The following is a 20,688-nucleotide window of genomic DNA, read 5'->3' as shown; positions in this document are numbered from 1 at the left end:
ATATATATATATATATATATATATATATATATATATATTTATTTATTTTTTATTTTAAGTCCATTAATGCTGAACCGCTGATTTAATTTCTACATATCATGAGTCATGTGATTTCTTAAATTCACAATGGCCGTTTCCGTATATATTAATGCAGTTACATCAGCAAACCAAATCACCTTGCTAAGCGTTTAGTGATCACAAAGGTTATTAACATACACGGTGATCAAATTTAAATATCGCTGATTTGGCCTTGTGTAATGTCACGCAGTGATCTATATGCTGCGAAACCTTGCAGGAATACATTGTGCGTATGCGGAAGGGATATCTCAGAAAGCAGTTAATCCAACATTTCTCACCTGGGGGTGCTGTGATATGCGGAATGTAGATATGGTAATATTTCGGTGTGTGTGTGTGTGTGAGAGAGAGAGAGAGAGAGAGAGAGAGAGAGAGAGAGAGAGAGAGAGAGAGAGAGAGAGAAGAAAAAGCGAGACAAGCATAAACATTTTTATTTACTTCCATTAGGCATTCACTGGCTGTACTGTTTAGGGTGATGTCCTTTCCCCATATGCCACAAACCGCAACGTTTGCACAGGTTGTGTAAAGGCAGAAAGCAGCTGGTCAAGACTGTCGTTGCAAAAATGATGCGTTATGCATTCTGTCAATGTTGGCATGTCATCAGCTTGATCCCGATAAACCCTATCTTTCAGAAATCACCAGAAGCAATAGTCACAGGGGATTAGATCAGGTGAACGAGGCGGTAATGGATTCCGATCTGGGCTCATCACTCTGGCTTCCATGAAATGTTCTGCTAAAACCTCCTGCACCAATCGATAGATGTGTGGTAAATCCCCATCCTGCATGATAACAACGAAATTCATGCAACGGAGCAGCTCTAGTTGTGGAGCAACAAAGTTGTTTATGATATCGCGATTACCTCTCGGCAGTAATTCAGAAGGTCACAGGACATGATGACATGATGCGACTGTCCTCAAAGAAGAATGGTCCAAAAATTAACGAAGCTGTAAATAGGCAACAGACAGCAATTTCGGGTGAAAGCAAAGGAATTTGTAGGATTGCATGCGGTTTTGCATTGCCCTCACTTCGCAGTTGTAGGTATTCACAGTTCTATTTAGGGAAAAGTGAACCTTTTCTCCCTAAAAAATCACCCACGACCATGCATCACCCAATTCCACCCGAGCAAGGAATTTTAATACGAACGTGTCGATTTCCAGTACTGCGAGTTCAACTCCTGTATTGCTGTTATTTTGAATGGGCAGAAACGCAGAATCTTTCACAGAATTTTCCACAGAGTTGTGTCAGGCACGTCCACTCGTGTTGACAGTGCTCATGCACTGGAAACCAAACACTGTTTTTCTTGACCTACTGCACAATGGCAGCAGCAAATTAAATTCATATGTTGTGAACTGACTGCTTCGTGACCTCTGCCAACCTCTGCCTGGACAAACTATTCTATTTCATCAAAACGACTAGTCATTAGTCACATTGTACACGGATATAATGGAACTCATCAACCTTGTCAGGCGATTAAATTTGTGGAGTGCAACAATACCATTCCAGTTGTAGTTCATCTTAGATGATATCTGGTCACTATGAACCAAATAGGGCTAGAGTAAATGGGTGGATGTGATGTCACTGTCGTCCATGTTTGTTACAGATTGAGATAAGTCCCTTCATTTATCTGATATCGATAACTGGCGTCATTTATCAGATAAGAAAAGTCCATGTCTCTCCGATCAGAAGAACACCAACGTGACATTTCTTATAACCGTATCCAGTCACGTTTTGTTCTCGGCCAATTCCAATGTTAAAGGACGAAAACATGAAATAGACTGGAATTCAACTTCAAAAATCCATAAATGCTGCGATGAATTAGAAAGATGTATCCTGGAATCCAAAGAAATAGCTCTCGAACATGCGCATCGAAACAGCAATCTCAGTTACAGCCTGCCCGATTCACATAGCGCTGTAATCCAGTTTCGCACACACATGATGTCATTCACACGGACAGTGCTTCACTCCAGAACTATCGCTCGCACTCAATTCAATAGAGAGCTACTGCTTGTTCTACATTTTGTTTTGTCTAAATTACAAAATATGTTGTTTTCTCCATGGTACTATATTCACCTGAGGAAGTCAGCATTTCTGATGAAACCAGTAACTCACACAAATATTTTGATTTGTCTATAATCAACAAGTGCGTCTATGTCATTTTAAGATCTTAAAAGTTCATTACTTTTTTCATCTTCTTCTTCTTTCGCTATGCTTTATCCCGTGTTAAATGGGATCAGCGTTCCCATCTTTAATCTTCTTTTCCAGATTCTCCGGTCCAGAGTATCTTCCCTACTCCATCCATTTTCCCTAAGATCCTCTGCCACCTTATCCCTCCATCTGATTTTGGGCCTGCCTCTTTTCCTCCTTCCCACCACCTCCACATCCTCCACTCGTTTACCAACATACTACTCACTCCTTCTCTCTACATGACTGAACCACCTCAGCCTGCTTTCTTGTACCTTCTTACCGATCGTCCCCCACCTTGACCGTCCCTCTGATGTAGTCATTCCTTATCCTGTTCTTTTCTGTCACACCACTCATCCGTTTCAACATCCGCATCTCTGCCACCTCCATCTTCCTCTCCTGTGCCTTTGTTATAGGCCACGTCTCCGCGCCATGGAGCATCGCAGGACTCACCACCATCTTATACAGTTTTCCTTTCATCTTACAACTCAATCTCTTGTCGCACAGGACCCCGCTCATCTCCCTCCATTTCATCCAGCTGCATGTTATTCTGTGCTTTATTTCCTCATCCAGGTCATTATTCCTCTCGATGTCCGACCCGAGTGACTTGAATTTCTTACCTGAAGAAATTCAAGTAACTTCTTCAGGGAAGAAGCTACTTGACATCTGCTTGACTGATGTTAGAAGCATGCGACTTTAGGGTGAAATAACCTTTCACCCAGAGTCGAATGGTCATATATTTATCACTCCCAGTTAACATATATTCGGTCTTTACCTGGTTAATTTTCATGCCTCTCTCCTCCAATACCTTTCTTCACTCTTGCAGGGCTTTTCAAGCTTCTCTCGGTATGATTCGAAGAGAACAATATCATCGGCAAACATTATGCTCCATGGCGCCTCCTTCGTGCCGTCCTCCACTAGTACATCCATGACCAGATCAAAGAGGTAGGGACTCAGAGGTGATCCCTGATGGATCCGTACGACAATGGGGTACCTCTCTGCCATGCAGAGAGGTTCCCCATTGCCGTACGGAGTGTTTTCGCTCCCTCATACATCTCCTTCACCAACCACGCTGTCGTATGATTTTCAGATCTATAAACACCATATGTAGCTCCGCTTGCATCTCCCTATATTTCTCCATCAATCGCTTTAGCACGAATATTGCATCCGCTGTTCATCTTCCTGGCATAAATCCAAACTGCTCTTAACCAATTTTTGTTTCGCGCCGTATCCTTCCTTCAATTACTCTTTCCCATATCTTCAACGTGTGTGACATCAGCTTGATCCCTCTATAGTTGCCATAATCTTGAAGATAACCTTTTCCCTTCTAGATTCGGAAGAGAATGCTTTTCCTCCATTCCTCTCGTATCTTTTCCTGTAGGGCTATTTAACTCATCAGATTCCATAACATGGCTACGCCCTCGCTGCACAAGCTTCTCCACACTTCTCCAGGTATCTGGTCCAACCCCACAGCCTTTCCATTCTTCGTTTTTTTCAGTGCCCAATATACAGGGTGTTCGGGATAAATTTGACAGTTTCGTAAGGAAAAAGAAAATCTTCTTTGTATCTATTAAATTTAATGAATTGACAAAAAAACATTACAGGCAGAGTTAATTACAATACTATCAACAAGATTTACTCAAAATAACCACCATTAGCATCGATCACAGCTTCAATTCTGCTTCGGAACCTCGAACAAGCTGATGCTACAGTCTCCCTGGGAAGGGCCGCAAAAACTGTTTTAATTTTATCCATTAACTGGGCTTTTGTATTACTGGAAGTGCGATTGGTGTCTTTTTCAACTGTGCCCCATACAAAATAATCCATGGGGTTAAGGTCTGGGGAGTTTGGAGGCCAAACATTTGGACTGGTGAAGTCGTAGAAATTTTCAGACAACCATTTTTGACTTTTCCCAGAGGTGTGGCAAGGGGCCGAATCCTGCTGCCATACATACGGCCTACCATTGGCTACCCTTGTTATCCAGGGCTTGACTACAGTTAGCAACTCCACGAACAAAGCCCGAATTCCAATGCCAGGGTTCTTCAACACCTGTTCCTGCAGATTTGCGAGGAATTCTGCTGTACGAACGCAATCAGATCGTCTGCTAGGGATCTTTCTTCTTGCTACATCCTCGTAGTCACCATTGCAAGTCTCTAGTTCATGCCTGATTGTTTTTACTGTATTCAGGGAGCATTGGGCAGCAGTCGTAATATCCTTATTTTGATGGCGGGCACGAATCATCATGATACAAGTTATTCTCTTCCATGATTCAGGTGGGTTCCACCTATCCATCCTTTCTGACATCTTGTATATGAATGAAGAAGGGTTCAAACTTTTAAATGAAGAGAAGTGTGTGTTAATACATGTAACTTACGGAAAAATATAATTAATTATAAATATGTCAAATTTATCCCGAACACCCTGTACTTCCTCTCTGCTTATGTCCTTCACCGATCCCTCGTTTGTCTCTCCATCCTCACACTTCTCTCTCTCTCTCTCTCTCTCTCTCTTGGATTCTCCTCATTTAGTAATTACGAAACTATTCTTCCCATCTTGCTCTGATTTTGTCCTCCTCTTGTAGTACTACTCCTGTGGCGTCCTTTATCTGCTTGACTAATGTTATATCTTTCGAGGGCTTATCTCTAGCTTTTTTTGCTATTCTCAACAACTTAGCTTCAACACCGTTTCGTCCATTACTTTTTTCTAATTAAATGTTAACATTATTACAAATGCCAAGCAGAATCACTGAAAAAAAATTGTGTGAGAATTAATTGTGACTTCAAAAATAGATGTTACGTTATTTAGATATAGAAAAAACATCAACGATACGAAAAGTTATTCATTTCAGTTCATTAAGTTTACAAATACACATATTATTTATCGGAAATATTCTTTACAATATTGTTTTTTTTTTCTGAACCTAACATACAGGAGTTGGCTTTTTTTGACATCACCAATGCCGTAATTATTATTAATTATGAGGCATGTCCAACAGGTTGTTTTTGATACTGCTTTCCTTATGAGAATCCATATTTCACAGCACAACAAGCATGAGTAGTAATGATATAAACCAAGCAGCTGTAGTTATTGCCATAGTTCCTGATTTTCATCTGAAAATAAAGAATCTTATTCATAGTGATGATAAAGTTGGAAAATTAATATAATCCTAATTCAATTGGTAGATTTGGCAGTACCAAATCCTTACAGAAATAAACAATTTCTACATGAAACTGTTAAAACTTGGTTGGCAACAGAGCATACTTATCTAAGACATAAACCTACTATAATAAAATTTAAATGCAGTCGAATCAAAGTCCGGTTTAGACATTTTTAGACACGTTTAAATACTTTTCATTGCTATTTTAACGATATTTTATCACTCGTAAAAGAGAATGGGGCATGTTTCCTCCTACTTTGCATTGAATGCTTTTACGATCTGTAAAGGTTCGAACACTGAAGAAGAAATCAGCAGACGCTGTTATTAATGCATTTGATTCTATTTATAAGGAAATGCCATGTCACATACACACATACCAAGGAAAGCAGTTTTGCAACAGGAAAGTTGGTGTATTATTTAAGAATCGTTATAATCATTTCTACATGACCAGGAGCGAAATGAAATCACTTTTTGCAGAAATATTTATCAGAACACTGAAAACGAAGATCCACAAATGGATGAAGTATAATAAAAGCAAAAGTTATACGAAAGTATTGCCGACCATTGTACATACTTATAACCTCTCTCCGTTAACGTTCACAATGAGGATAGTGTTTGGAAGTATTTGTACGGACCCTAGGAGGAACAGACCAAACCAAAATTTCACTTAGGTCATAGCAGGATTTTAAGCGATGATACCCACAAATTTATAAAAGGGTTTTGGGGTAACTGAGCATGAAAACTGTCACTATTGCAGAGGTTATTAAAAGAATCTTAGTAGTATATAGAGTTCATGGTCTGGATGCAGAGATGGTGGAAGGAACTTGCTATGAACCCAATTGAAAAAGGCTGATATAGCTAATGAACTTCCTGTTTAGGTGTATCTAATCGAGGCATTACTTATGCAGCTAAAAGCACAATGGAAAGCTTCAGTATTCTGTTAAGGGGCTTGGTTATCATTCCTCGTATAATTCGTGGGTTCACAGTGAAGGTGTTTTACTCAACCCTTCCCTGTAATGCCATGTATGAAGATGTTTCCTAATAATATGCAAACAAAATTCCAAATGGAATTACCACACGAGATCAAAATTATAGGTAAATGGCGATTTTCTTTTACAAAAATTCATCTTACCAGAGAATTTCATAACATCGATTGTAGTTACAATAAGTTTCATATGATGCAGGGAAGAGGTTCAGTCAATATCATTGACAACGACACAGATATAATGTTTTTGAAAAGTCTAAAGAAGGATCATACAAATTGTTCAAGATTTTCCGAGGCACTTACAAGTCACTCTCTGAACTTCTTCAACCAGTGTTTGAGTTCTGTGATTACTGGAAAAAATAAGGAAAACACAATTTCTCTGTCACTACCAAAATATTTTAACATTTTGTTTCCCAACGAGTCCCCAGGGTTGAACCTTCTGCTGGGTTTTCATCAGATTGGTGTAAAGCCGTAAGGCACAATCACCAAGAAACATATTTTGTTTATTCTGATTTAATCAAAGAGCAAATAGTTCGAGATGCTTGTGTGCCAATGCTACGAGTTGTATAGTGCAGCCCCAAGTGTTCCTTCGTTTTTTATGACTCCTGTTTTGGACTGGGGAATGGTTACACAGTGAAACGCTAGATTTTGCAATGTCTTCTGAAAGGATACCCAGAAGTCTTCTCTTACAAAATTAGATCAAATGAGTTTCGATATTTGCCTGTTAATATGCATCCTCTTACCTTATTTATCGCGCATTGATTTCTTTCACTGGGGAACCATTAAAGCCATGGTGTACGAAATGCCGGTTGTCTCTGACATGGACCTTGTGGCATGAATCTCCATTGCCGCTGCTATATCCGGGAAACTCCAGAAATTTTCGAAAATGTACGGCAGTCAATGCGTCGTCGATGTAAGGCATGCATCACTACTAATGGTCGTAACTTTGAGCACCTCATGTGAAACTATATTATGTATCCAACTACTATTGAACTCTTCAATTACGCCTAATAAAGTTTTTTACACTATTTACTGCCTTGTGTTATTTCTGTATCTTTGTGTCAGTACCTTAGTACATTCCAGTAGCGTTTCCGGTCATCTTTCCTATGTGAATATGATTGATTTTCATGTTCTCTACCTCCTTTCAATGGTTGTACGTGGAATTTTGAACCATCCTTTATAGATGAGTTAGCTGATCTCATACGGATATAACATGATTTTTTTTTCTCGGAAAGTCGGCTTTTCTACTCTACATGCAGAGAAATTATTATTATAATATTAATTATTATTATAAACAGAGTTGGTGGTAGTGACGGATGGTAGGTGGCGTTGGTTCTTGTGTATAGTGGAAGAATTAAATGGTAGGGAAGACAGGATTTTTTTCTCCAGTTAACTAGAGGATTTTTATCCCGCGAGCACACAAATCCCATTTAGAAAACATGCAATTTACAAACAGTTAATACTGTTAGTGGTAATAACGAGCAGTAGATGGCGTTGATGGCAGTTCAGTGTATTGCGAGAGACGGTGAGATGTCTTTAGCGGAATAGAGTAGAGTTTCCTCCAACGAAGAGTCCTTCTGCTCGTTGGAGATATCACGTAATAATAATATCATTCTTCAGTTTCCATAATTTTAACTTTGTCGTCATCGCTAATTATTATTGTTTTTTTAAATGGTTTAACAATTTCAATATTTATTTCATTTATAACTATTTAAATTAACTATTTAACTATTTATTTAAATAATTCCATTTATATCAACAAAAATAGATATAATTTTAAACCTTATTTTTAAAATTGAAAATCAAGTTTATGATGAATAAAATATTAATTTAACGTATACGTTACACTGCGCAGTATTATATAACACTGAAGATTTAAGTTTCTTTTTCGCTAATTATTTTCCTAAACTGTAGGAATGCAATATCCCAGACTACAACAAATAAACATTTCTTCAATTTATCCAAAGCTTCCAGCACGTGATGCATATGTTGCCGTAGGGATAGAGAAATATTTGTATACAGTGTACTCGTATTCTAATTTATTCAAAAGCGTCAGAAATATTTCGCGAGCGAAGGCTGACGAATAAACTGTATACAGGCAGCTCACAAATTTACGATTTAATTCGTTCCAAACACATGCTGAAGACGTTAAGGCTCATAATGTGGAAATTTATTTCCCATTGATGTAATGTAAAAATACCGGAATTACTTTTCAACAATGGAATTTGGCCATAATAATATCGTCGACTATTTTACTTGTACAACAGTTGGATAATTTACGTATAAAGCACGTGATTTGCGAGTTAGTGACCAATTCGCACATCCTTCCCCTTCAGCATGAATTGACTATTCTCAGCACATTACCAGCCGCGATTCTACGAAATGTGGACGTACAATAGGTCTGAATTAAGTGGATATTAAATCCAATATGATTTCAAAGCCGAATACAGAAACTATAAAAGTTTAGTGAGAAAATTTGGCCAGAGAACTAACGGGAATACACTCGCCGCCAAACTACGAGTAACCCTACTCGAACCGTATAGATAACGACGAACGCTGCCCAAGCGTCCGTATATTCGCTTCTTATTGGTTCATTATAAGGTTTCACTAGCCTGGCAGCTATTACCAACTCATTGTTTTGGTCAGTGACTCTGTTTAAGTAAATTTCTCTCTCTGAAAATTAAGCGATCCCCCAGACCACTCAAAACTAGTGACCGATAGATCGTCGAGTTGGTTCCACTCAGTGACAGCCTCCCCATACCACTGACCAGAACTTCTCATATTCCAGGGAAAAGCAACCACCGACATGGCCCCACACGGGCAACAGGGAAAGCACCTTCCCCAGAGACTGAAAATGCTCTCTTAGGGAAAACTCTTCCGAAATGTAAGTCCCCCTCACCGGGAGCAAAATTCCGGAAGAAACCTAAGATAGCAAAAACTCTCGATACTAAGGAACTTGAAGCGTCGGATTTATGGAAAATAAGCGACCGAGAGTTCGCTTATTTTCCATAAGCGAACTCTCGGTCGGTGCGTAAAGTATCTACTAAAATAAAGAGCCAAAAGGCTTCATTTCGGCGATGCAAAATTATCTCAATCCAGTGGATATTAAATCCAACATCATTTCAAAGCCGAATCCAGATATACTTTTATAGTTTATAGTTTTTATAGCCGAATACTTTTATAGTTTCTGTATTCGGGTTTGACATGATGTTCGATTTAATATGCACTTTATGTAGATAATTTTGCATCGCCGAAGTTAATCTTTTTGGCTCTTTAATTTAGTAAGTACAATAGGTCGATAGTGTTGGAACATCGCACTATTTATTGAAGGCCTGAATTTCATTGAAAAAGTTAAAGGTTTGGATTTCCGGAACTATGTAAAACGAAAAATTAAAAACAAGATTAATCAAGAATAGATAATAATAATAAATAAAAACTTTAATTCTGATACGTACTGAGGATTGCACTATACGTTTTTCGTACTGACTGTACGAATGTACTATAGGTTTAACTATACCCTCTCAGGGGTAACAGATATACGGATATAATAAATAAAGATTAACCAAACAACAGTTCTTTTATCGAACTCAGGACTTTTCCAATCAAATATCACAACTTTACTTTCTTCTTCCAATTGCACTAAGGAGTCGCTTTGATATTTTTGATGTTGCTGCTTGAAAAAAAAACATAAAGATAGAAAAAAATAATCCGGCAGGAACTCTCTGTACTTGTATGATGCTAGTTGCAATTTTATGACAGCTTTTGTTTATAGTTTTCGCATTTTTGGAATTACTCTGGAAACATCTAAAGATGTGTCCCCCATTTCTCATGTCTCGTAATTGCCTGTTATTTCCTGTCAGTTTACCATATTTCAAAATGAAAATCCCATCTTTCCGGGCTTAAAGAATGATTTATATATCCAAAGAAATAAAAATTTAATTTTTTTTTTTTTTAAGAAACTTCCAAAATATTAAAGCATAGCCAAGGAAATTATGAGTCGTTTGTTTCCAAGATTGTTTTCGTTATAAGTAGCACGATAGCATGTATAATCATTGATTAAATGTAACACACCACATTGAACGCACCAGCTTTCCCGGTGCGTTCAATGTGGTGTTTGTAATTTGCATTTTTTTTTTTATTATTATTATTACCTTGTGACAATTTCCAAGAACTCATCACGGAAGGATACTCCAATCTTTTCCTATGTACACATCTGAGGTAGATTGGCTAATCAGCATCAAATCCGTCGAATTGAGTTCAAGTCTTGTGATGAGGAAATCGAACTCAGGACTTTTCCAATCAAAGATCGCAACTTAACTTTCTTCCTCCAATTGCATTAAGGAGGCGCTTTGATATTTTCGATGTTGCTGCTTGAAAAAAAAATATACAGATAGAAAAAAATAATCCGGCAGGAACTCTCTGTACTTGAATGATGCTAGATTCAATTTTATGACAGCTTTTGTTTATAGTTTCTCATTTTTGGAATTACTCTCGAAACATCTAAAGATGTGTCCCCCATTTCTCATGTCTCGTAATTACCTGTTATTTCCCGTCAGTTTACCATTTTTCAAAATGAAAATCCCATGTTTCCGGGCTGAAAACAACCATTCCCTTATAAAAGTTAGTGTCGTTCTGTTCAAAAGTACTTATACACGATTTTGAGTCCTAAACGGAATTGCACGTCATCTAACATTTGATTTAAAATAAAAAAAAATGAAAATACTTGTGTTAGGTTTCGTTAGTATTACTACTAACGAAACGTAACACAAGTATTTTAATTTTTTTTTTATTACAATGCCACACAAATTTCTGTTGAGTTAGGAACCATGCCAGTTGCAGTAAATTTTTTTCACTCTCATAGCTGATTCCAAAATTTGTTTCTGAGACTTGTAGCAACATCTATCAAGGTGATTATTTTTCCCATTTATCCTGATGATCGATGCCTTTTCTACAAGTACTGACTTATCATAAATACGAGTCTTATGTTCTTCAAAACGACAATTGACTTACCTTTCTTTCTATCGATAATAGAACAAGTTTTAAACGAAGTATAAAACAGGATCAGCAATCCTGTGTGTGTTTCGGAAGGATATATGAGCTAAGGTGATCAGGATGATGATGATGACGCTACTTTAATGAGTGGTTTAAAAGTGGTGTGGAATCCACACCATAAGTATGATGAAAGTGGAATCCTTCTAGATTCCATAATTGGATTCAGCTCCATAAGTAAACCTACCATGAATAAGTATAATATCCATACCTGAATTAGGATAGCATTCAGGAATTCTGGCTACATTTTGAGATTTACCAAAAATATAGGGATTACAATTTCTTTCCCTTCGAAATTTTAATAATAGGTGGTAGACGACAAATGCGTATAATTTAGTTATATTTTACTATACCAAAATATTAAAATGTATTATTATTTATATATATTTTATTTATATTATAGCAGTAGTGGCCATCAGGATCTATCGAAGATTATTGAAGTTGTTTGAGAAGAGCTAAAATTATATCGAGTCTGAACGCGATAATGAATTAATTTTGTGCGATTCTTCCTGTGTTCATGTGCTGATTTTTACATGAGTATACAAATTGTAGCATTTTCTACGTTAGGTAGAAAAGGTGACATAAAGGCAAGTCACGTCTGATTTTTGACCAGAGCTGTGACACTGTTATAATCTAGGTCTTTTCCCATCTGTGTTGATTCCTCTGAGTATTTTCCCACGCTTTATTACTTTCACTATCTCATTTGGATATTTCTCATTCTACATTCTGTATTCATGTCTAAACCATCAAAATTGCATTTCGTAAAAAATTAATTCCAGTTCTTTTTACCTTGCAAAGCATCCTGGTTGTCCAAATGCTAAGTGAAACAGCTCTCTCTCTGTGGGCTTCAATCCTGTCTTGGTCGTCGGATATTTCTAATTTTCTTTAGTTCAGATGATAGACATTGCCCGTGTAAGATACAGCCCTCAATAAATGAAGCCTGAAGAGTCTTGAAATGTTTCATGATTCATGTACGGTCTGTACAGAGGAAAGTTTATAGACAACCCTCCTTATTCTCACATAAAAACCAGACATATACAAAATTCTTGCTTTTCTATGATTTGTTAAGTAGCTCGGAGGAGAAGAACTGGACGTCTTTCAAGTGTCGAAAATAAGTATGAACACTTATAAAATCAACAAAATAAAGCTCGGATCAGAATTAGCATTCCACACAACAAGCAGAAGTCAGAAAGTTGTTTGGCGAGATACAACAATGCCACATATTAATTGTAATTATATTTTAAAGAATATTTAACAACGCCTCAAAAATAGCCTCTACATCCCCACAGTGTGATAAAAACCAAGGTATAATTCTACTAAATATTCTGCAGTCACTAAAAAATGTAACTACGAGGGAAATGGGATATCATGCAAGTAGTAGAGTGGTCACTATGAACAAGATCAAGATCAAAATAAGATAAGGATTCGTGATGTCATTGTTTACTAAGATCAGTGACGTCATGAGTATGGATTGCTTGGAATTTCGCTGGTGTCCACATCTGTCTGTGACATCACATTGTGTGTTTTGGTTCACGTATGGCATTCTGGGCAGCTCAATTTGCCGTCGTCAAGCTTTAAAAGCTGGCCACAGATGATAGGAGATGTATTGGTAGGGGTGTATGTACATCGTGCCTTTATAAACAGGGCATCAGAAGGTGGGAAAACCATTGGTGATAAAGCTCAGAACCGATTACCTCAGAGAGGTCAAGGAAGCAAAAAGAAGAAAACGAATATTAAAAAGCACAATTTCACATGTGCGGAAATAATCAATCCTGAAATGACCATCGATCAGCATTTGCAAAGAATCTACTTAGTGATAGTAAATTTGCTGTATTTTATTCTTCAAATAAGTGCAAAGGAACAGTTGCACTGGTTGTTCTTTCACTTTACTCAAAATATAGAAATAATTTTATTCGCGTAGTTTCAAATGTTTGCATTGAACATATCTCATATATTTTTATTTTAAATAATATTTATTGAAATAAGTATGACTTTTTGCTTTCTTGCCTAGCAAAATACCGTTATATGGATCATCACTTTCAGTTTTAGAAACGAATTTTTTTTTTTTGTTGTTTTATGAGCAACAAATGATGTTATATTGCATAACTCGGTTTCCGATTGCTATTCCTTTTATTTATCCAATGTGTTTTAGCAGGAATTCTTCGCTTTTTTTTGTAGGATGCACATTACGATAATATCCAATGCGCAACTACCGCAGATATGTTGAAAATATAATATGAAGGATATCAAATACAGAATGATTCAAAATTATTTTCATTTTGAGATTTCCTAATGCTTACTCCTCCCCCCACTCTTAATCCTCTCCTGGAATTCAATTACATAACAGCTCTAAATTTCAACACGTTTGAAAACGTTTCCACACCGTATTCAAAATATATTACTTCGTTTTACCATTTTGACAAAAGAAATAAGGCAATCAGATTGTTGTACCATGAAGCTTCTAATTCTGTGCTATTTCTTTGCAATCTAAAATCAGCTGTTCTACTGTCTTCTGACATTATTTGAAATTTTAGAAACACTATGCTATATATTTTCACCATGGAAAACTGTTTATATGCATACTACACAAAAGAAAGTTCAGTATTATTATTTTTGTTCCTTTTTCTCAAAATAATCTAAATATTTTTACTTCTACTTCTGCTCTGCTGGTTGCTATTTCTGAAGTAATTTACGCCTTAGAAATACTTGATAGTAATCCTCTTAACTAGAGAAAAAGGTAAAGGATTAGGCTACACTCAGTGCTATTGAGAAAGAAAAGAGAGAACACTTAGCCAGAAGGGACATTAAAGTGCCTCAAGCTGTAGTGCCAGATACATCAAGAATGTCGTATTTCGTTTTCAATTGCTGATTAGCAGACATCCTAACATAGAAAAAAATACAGACTTTTTTTTTAGGTTAATGCACTATTTATGCTAAAATAAGTTCTTAATTTATAATGATCAGTTTCGTTTTTATTATCGAAAAATTATAAATTATTTAATACAATTATCTTGATAAAGAGGATTTGAATTATTTTAAAAGAAAAAGGAGTATATGCATAATCTTATTTTTTTGGGGGGGGAGGGGGAAGGTTATACACTCATTCAATATGCAGATATTTTAGAGAATTTATTTAATAAATCATTCGCAAGTCAACAGTTACAAACGTAGATCACTTGGGGAAACATGTCCATTCATTTTAGTGTAAATAGTAGCAAAGGTTAGGTACTTCAACAATGCCACGTATCTAAACCAGAAGAAAATGTCGTTATATTTGCTGATGTAGGAACTTTTAGATAAATAATTTTTTCTGACATGATTTCTCTATTAGTTATAATGTAATCAATCTGCAGATTTTTGCCCTCTTGTTTTCTACCCTCTTATAGGCAGTGATTTTTTCTTTGTACAATAAAAAAATCAGGTAACACAAGAAAAATATGTAGTCTTTTCTTTTTCCTTGGGTGAATTTACAATGTTCTTGCTTTGTGTTTTGAAAAGTTGAAAAGAAAGTACAAATGATTTTTTTCTTACTATTTTTGGCATTATAACATCTGATACAATTATGAGCGACGTTTTTCTCCCACACGAGAAAAAGAAATATGACAATAATGTTGTTGATTCATCGAACTTCTGAAGCGGAAATTTTTAATACAAAACTTTGTAATTTAAATAAATAAATATGTATATATATGTATATATATATGCAAAATGTATATATATGTATAAATGTATATATATGTATATATGTATATGTATACAAAATGTATACATATGTATATATATGCAAAAGTATCGCTTATCATAAAATTGGAGCATAATATCTGAACTAGCAAAAAATATATAGATATCAATTTAAATAATAACCGTTAATTTCATTTTGTAATGACCAATAATTTTTTAGGGAATCCAAGTATTTGCACATGACTAGTTTAAGAGGTATTTACCGTCTACACCACAGGCAGTAAAAATCCCCAAAAGTTACTGCAGTTTCGTTAAGGTAAAATTAGGTGTTTTTTCCGAATTCTGTTCTTGAGCCAGTAATATTTATATTTATAATTTAAAACAACGCCTTCTGTGACCTAGTTATCAAGTAAAGTAAATACATGTGCAGATGATACCGCATTGATTTACACTGCAAATTATGTAAATGAAATGCAAAATATGGTGAGCACAGATTTGCAAATCGTGACAAATTGGTTTCGTGTGAACGAACTCATTCTGAATGCTGGAAAAACAAAATTTATAATTTTTGAATTCAAAAATACACCTAACAGTAAAACCAATTTTTCCATCCATATATTCCTTCATAACTGGAGCTGCAACAGTAACCAAACTTGTAAGTATATAGAGATAGAAAATGTGAGTGCTATAACCTGCCTAGGATTAAAAATATACAGCAACTTTAGCTGGAAGCCACATATTAGAGACATATGCAACAAAGTAAGATTTATGCTATCTCGAGATTTATGCTATCTCGAGTCTTCTTAAAGAAATTCTTAACTCTCACAATGTTAAGAACATTATATTTCGCCTGGATACAAACTGATATACAGTACCGTATGCTAAGCTGGGGAGGAACATATCACCCCACACTGACACCATTAATCTCTTTAAAACATAAATTAATACACATTTTAACCAACATTAAATAAACGCTAAATGTACCGTATTAAATATCTTTGACATAGACAAATATATATTTATAGGATGCTACTTTTCCTAAAGACTGATAACCAGTTCGCAAATAGTAGAAAAGATACTTCTGAAGAAAAGCGGACTTAAAATATTTTATCACTAAATCGCTAAAAAAGAAATAATACACAGACATTTTATTTTTGGCTTCGAAAATTTTCAACGGCTTACCGCTCTTATTACGAAATGAAAACAAGACGAACACATACGGAAATCTGATTAGACAATACCTAAATTTTTATAAGAATATTGAAAACATGTTTAGAATAATTGTACAGAAAGTAATTAACCAATACAAAATATTCAAGTAATTACTGAATTGTATCGTTCTTATTCCACGTGTACACATGTATAATATAAATATATATATATATATATATTTATTGTCAATATTATATATATATATATATATTGTCAATATCTTTGTGTACTATTATCATTTTTTGAATTACTGAACTGCTGTGTTCTACACGTGGAATAAGAACACTTATTCCATGTGTATATATCAGTAGTATATAAAGACAAATATAATTTTCTAAATATGTTGTTAATATTTTTGTGCACTATTTATGCTGTGTAATTGTTACACTTCTTGTACCCTGGATTAGCTCATGCGTTTGAGTTACACATAGGATGTCATTGTTTTATAATTTTATAATTGTGAAAGAAAATTTAAATGAATGAGATGTAAGGTAATGTAATGACATGCAATCATAACTCAATAAATGAGATAAAATAAATAACGTAACTTATAAGACAACCACTTTCTGTAGTATTTAAACCAGCTGCTAATAATACCGAATAACATCTATTATATTCTAACTGTCCACCTTTAAATTTGTTTTATAACTTTCTATTGGAATCTTTTTATTATTACACATCACCCAGCATTCAATCACAAATAAATTATCAAAAATCATATTATACTGTACTGAATATTTATTTTCTACATATAGTGGAATGACAGAAACACTTAACACCTCATCAGACGTGGTTCGTATAAGACATGCATCATTTGATGTTCTTTGATGAATACTTTTATTTATTGTAGCAGAATATGAAGTAATTTCAATCGGTGCAGAATTCAAAGCTATACGTCTAAATTCAGCTTCAATAGATGGATAGAGTACTTACTACCTTAGGTAACCGATTTCCAATTTCCAATAACTGATTTTAGGATTTCCAACAACGCTAAAAAACATACCATTACCACTGCTTCTTTGAAATTCAAATGTAACAGGTATACTCTAATTTAATATTCTTTAATATTCTAAAATCGTTAAGAAATCCAAATAATTGTCTTAGTGGAATCCAAAATTATACTATATTACTCTTTTTATTGGAATTCATCTTAATCTAAATCCTTCATTATAAGATGCATTTTCTTTCAATTTGATATATTATAATTTTTATATCTTTATCGGGATCTGCTATTATTATTCTGATGTATCAGTGTAATATAACATATCTTTAGCTCTGAAATGGAATAATATCTTGTAAAATTTATGTCCATTAACTTGATGAATTAATGAAGCACACTCAGTATTTGATTCTACATTAGCGATTGATAATCTAGTACATCTAAACATATTTCCACCATTTACAAATGTATTATTATCAGTTCCTATGGAAGCATTATTATTTTCTAAGCATATATTACTATATAATATAGGTGAATTTACATCTGTAATAATAAACCTATATCGCTCAGATTCTTTAACATAAACATTATCTTCTTTATATTTTCTTTATTCATATTTAGCAATTTCACCGTGATAATAATCTAGAATAGATTTTAAATCCCAAATGTTTTCAATTTATGAGGATTCAGCCTACGAAAATTGTTTCAAACTAGATCTATATCGATCTTGTATTTTATTTTTAGCTAGTATGCCTTCGATTGTTACAAGTTTTTTTAGGAACAGGTTTTTTAGTTTATATATTTTCAAGTTTTATTTTGAATAACTTTTTAGATTAATCGTCAATTGCTTTTTTCGATGATTTTCCTAAAATTTCTAATAATTGTTTACCATCAGTATATATTCCTTCAGTGAATATATTACCACATTAATATTGTTTTCAATTTGCATATAACCTATGTTTCTTTAAATTCATTTCTAAAGCTGAAAAGCTTATATCTTTAGCTTAAAAGTAATCTATATAAAACTCTCATATTATTCAAATCTATCTGTTCGTTATCTTGATTCGAAATATACATTCGAAATCTATGAACGTGATCTGTTCCAATAACAGGAAAAAAATAAAGTATTAATTTTATAAATTTTAATTAAACTACCACGTAGTTTAGATGGCTTATACAAATATAAAATATCTGAACTAAAATTTGTATATTTGAGCTCCTGTAATTACATCACAATGAATATGAATAATATCAATTCCTTTGAAATGTTTGCCATATATTTTCCTTCTTGATGGTTATTTCCATTTAATTTTGGTTCAAATCCCAAAATTAGATGTAATTTATCTTCTCTTAAATCGATTTTATATTCATCTTTTAACTCAGTTACAAATCATTGTATAGCAAAAATTAGCTTAAATTTCAATGAGAGGATCTTCTCCAAGTAGTTTTATTAAAAAAATTTTATTATCTTAATGTGTGATTCACATGCCATAAGTATATATCGAAATCCTTGATGTATTATTTGCATATTATATCATATTTCAATATTATTCCATGAAACCCACATAGACATAGATTTTAAAGCGATCTTTGAATCCTTATTAACAGGAATAGGAAAAACATATTCAATTGTAAAATGTTCTGATTCAGCATTTTTTATTCTAAAATTAACAATAGCATTTATTAAGTTGAAAAACTAAAACATTCTTCATTATAATCACTTGGTTCTCAGTAAAGGAATAAAATATTCAACATTAAAAATAACGACAGCTTACTGAGGTTGGTTCTAGCAGAAAACTTGAATTATATCTTATTTCTTTACCATATGTTTCAGGGTAGTTTGAAATTTTTTTAATATAATTACGTTATTTAATTTTATTGTTTCTTATTCGCATTCACCAGAACGATCAAAATATTCTCTAAACTTATACTTAGGATCATTGTAATAACAGACCCAATGAGTTCAACCACTGCGTTCCAGGTCTTGTAGATACATCTAAATTAATAATTCCACTTTCAAACTTTTTCACCTTTTAAATTAAGTGATAAATCTGGTGTAAGTACCTCTGAATACTTTGACATCTTTCATATTCTGTTCTATCATCTTATTGGATATACCTCGTCATTTTGAAATGCTCCCTTTCCAGATCTTTTTTACAACCACATCCAGTTACTTTACTTAACGCTTCATTAACACCAAAACAAGCAGAACCAGATAGAGCACCTGTACCAAGAGCTGTACTAAAATAGGAATTAAAAAGGATAAAATCCCTCCATTTTATTTAATTGTGAATTACTTATATTAATTATTTTTTCCGTTTTTAATTTGATTAATCTGAGTTTTTGTTAAATATATATCATGAGTAGCTGTTTTAATTTTATCAATTTGTAATGTCATTTATTTAATAAATTAAAACCTTCAATGAAGATTTTAATTAATTTTTCTGGATTTAACCTAAATGAACTCTAGTTTTGTATAGTGTTTTAGTTGATTGATTATATACTTTCTTATTCTTAATGCCTTTACATATTTTATCAGTTAATTTATCTAAAATATCAAGACATACATCCCTATTGTAATTCCATTCTTTGGGACCTTTCCCCCTTCCTATTTATTTATTTTTATCGTTTGCTTGTTTTATTATTTTTTCATCAATCCTTTCATCCGATTTATTAATTAATTCTGATGGTAAATCAAAGCCTGACTTCTTAATGAGAGATAAATCCAGATTTTTGTGTAAGTTAGTTTTATATATTCCTTCTTCCCTATTATACGTTTGTTTTACACACCTCAAACAGGTTCTTCTAATGGAGTAATTCTTAAAGATTCCCTGACTGGTTGAAATTAAAGTTGGAAAAACGCCAACCACAATGTACCGCTATTTCTGCTAAAAAAAACAGATAGTGAAGCTATATAGAAGCTCATGATGAAATCCCCTTATATGCCTTGCAGTAGTACAAAAACCTACATCAATCAAACCCAACATCCATGGATGACACTGATATAATGCAGCATAAGACAGAACTCCCCATCACGCTACATGATTTGACAACTGTCTGCACCACTTTACTAAAAGGTAAATCTACTGGCATAGATGGGCTTACCACAGAATATATGATGAAGCTAATATCAATGGCTTCCCACCCAATATGACAATATCTGTTATTAAGCTTATCCCCAAAAAAGGAAATGGTAATAAATTAGGAAAATAGTGAACCATCTCCATCATAAACACTGCTATAAAATAAAAACAAAAAATAAAAATTGCCATTTCCAACAAACCTAAACCCGCTCTGAACCAAATTATGCACAGGAATCTTAGATATTCTGTCCCTGGGAGATCTATCCAGTAAGGAATCTGATAAGCATAGCTAACAACAACCACAACAGTGAAACAATAGGTGTTG

The sequence above is a fragment of the Typopeltis vanoorti genome, chromosome 6, assembly GCF_054136105.1.
Source record: "Typopeltis vanoorti isolate ZY-2024b chromosome 6, IOZ_Tvanoo_1.0, whole genome shotgun sequence".
Classification (NCBI taxonomy): domain Eukaryota; kingdom Metazoa; phylum Arthropoda; class Arachnida; order Uropygi; family Thelyphonidae; genus Typopeltis; species Typopeltis vanoorti.
This window is presented reverse-complemented; position numbering follows the sequence as displayed.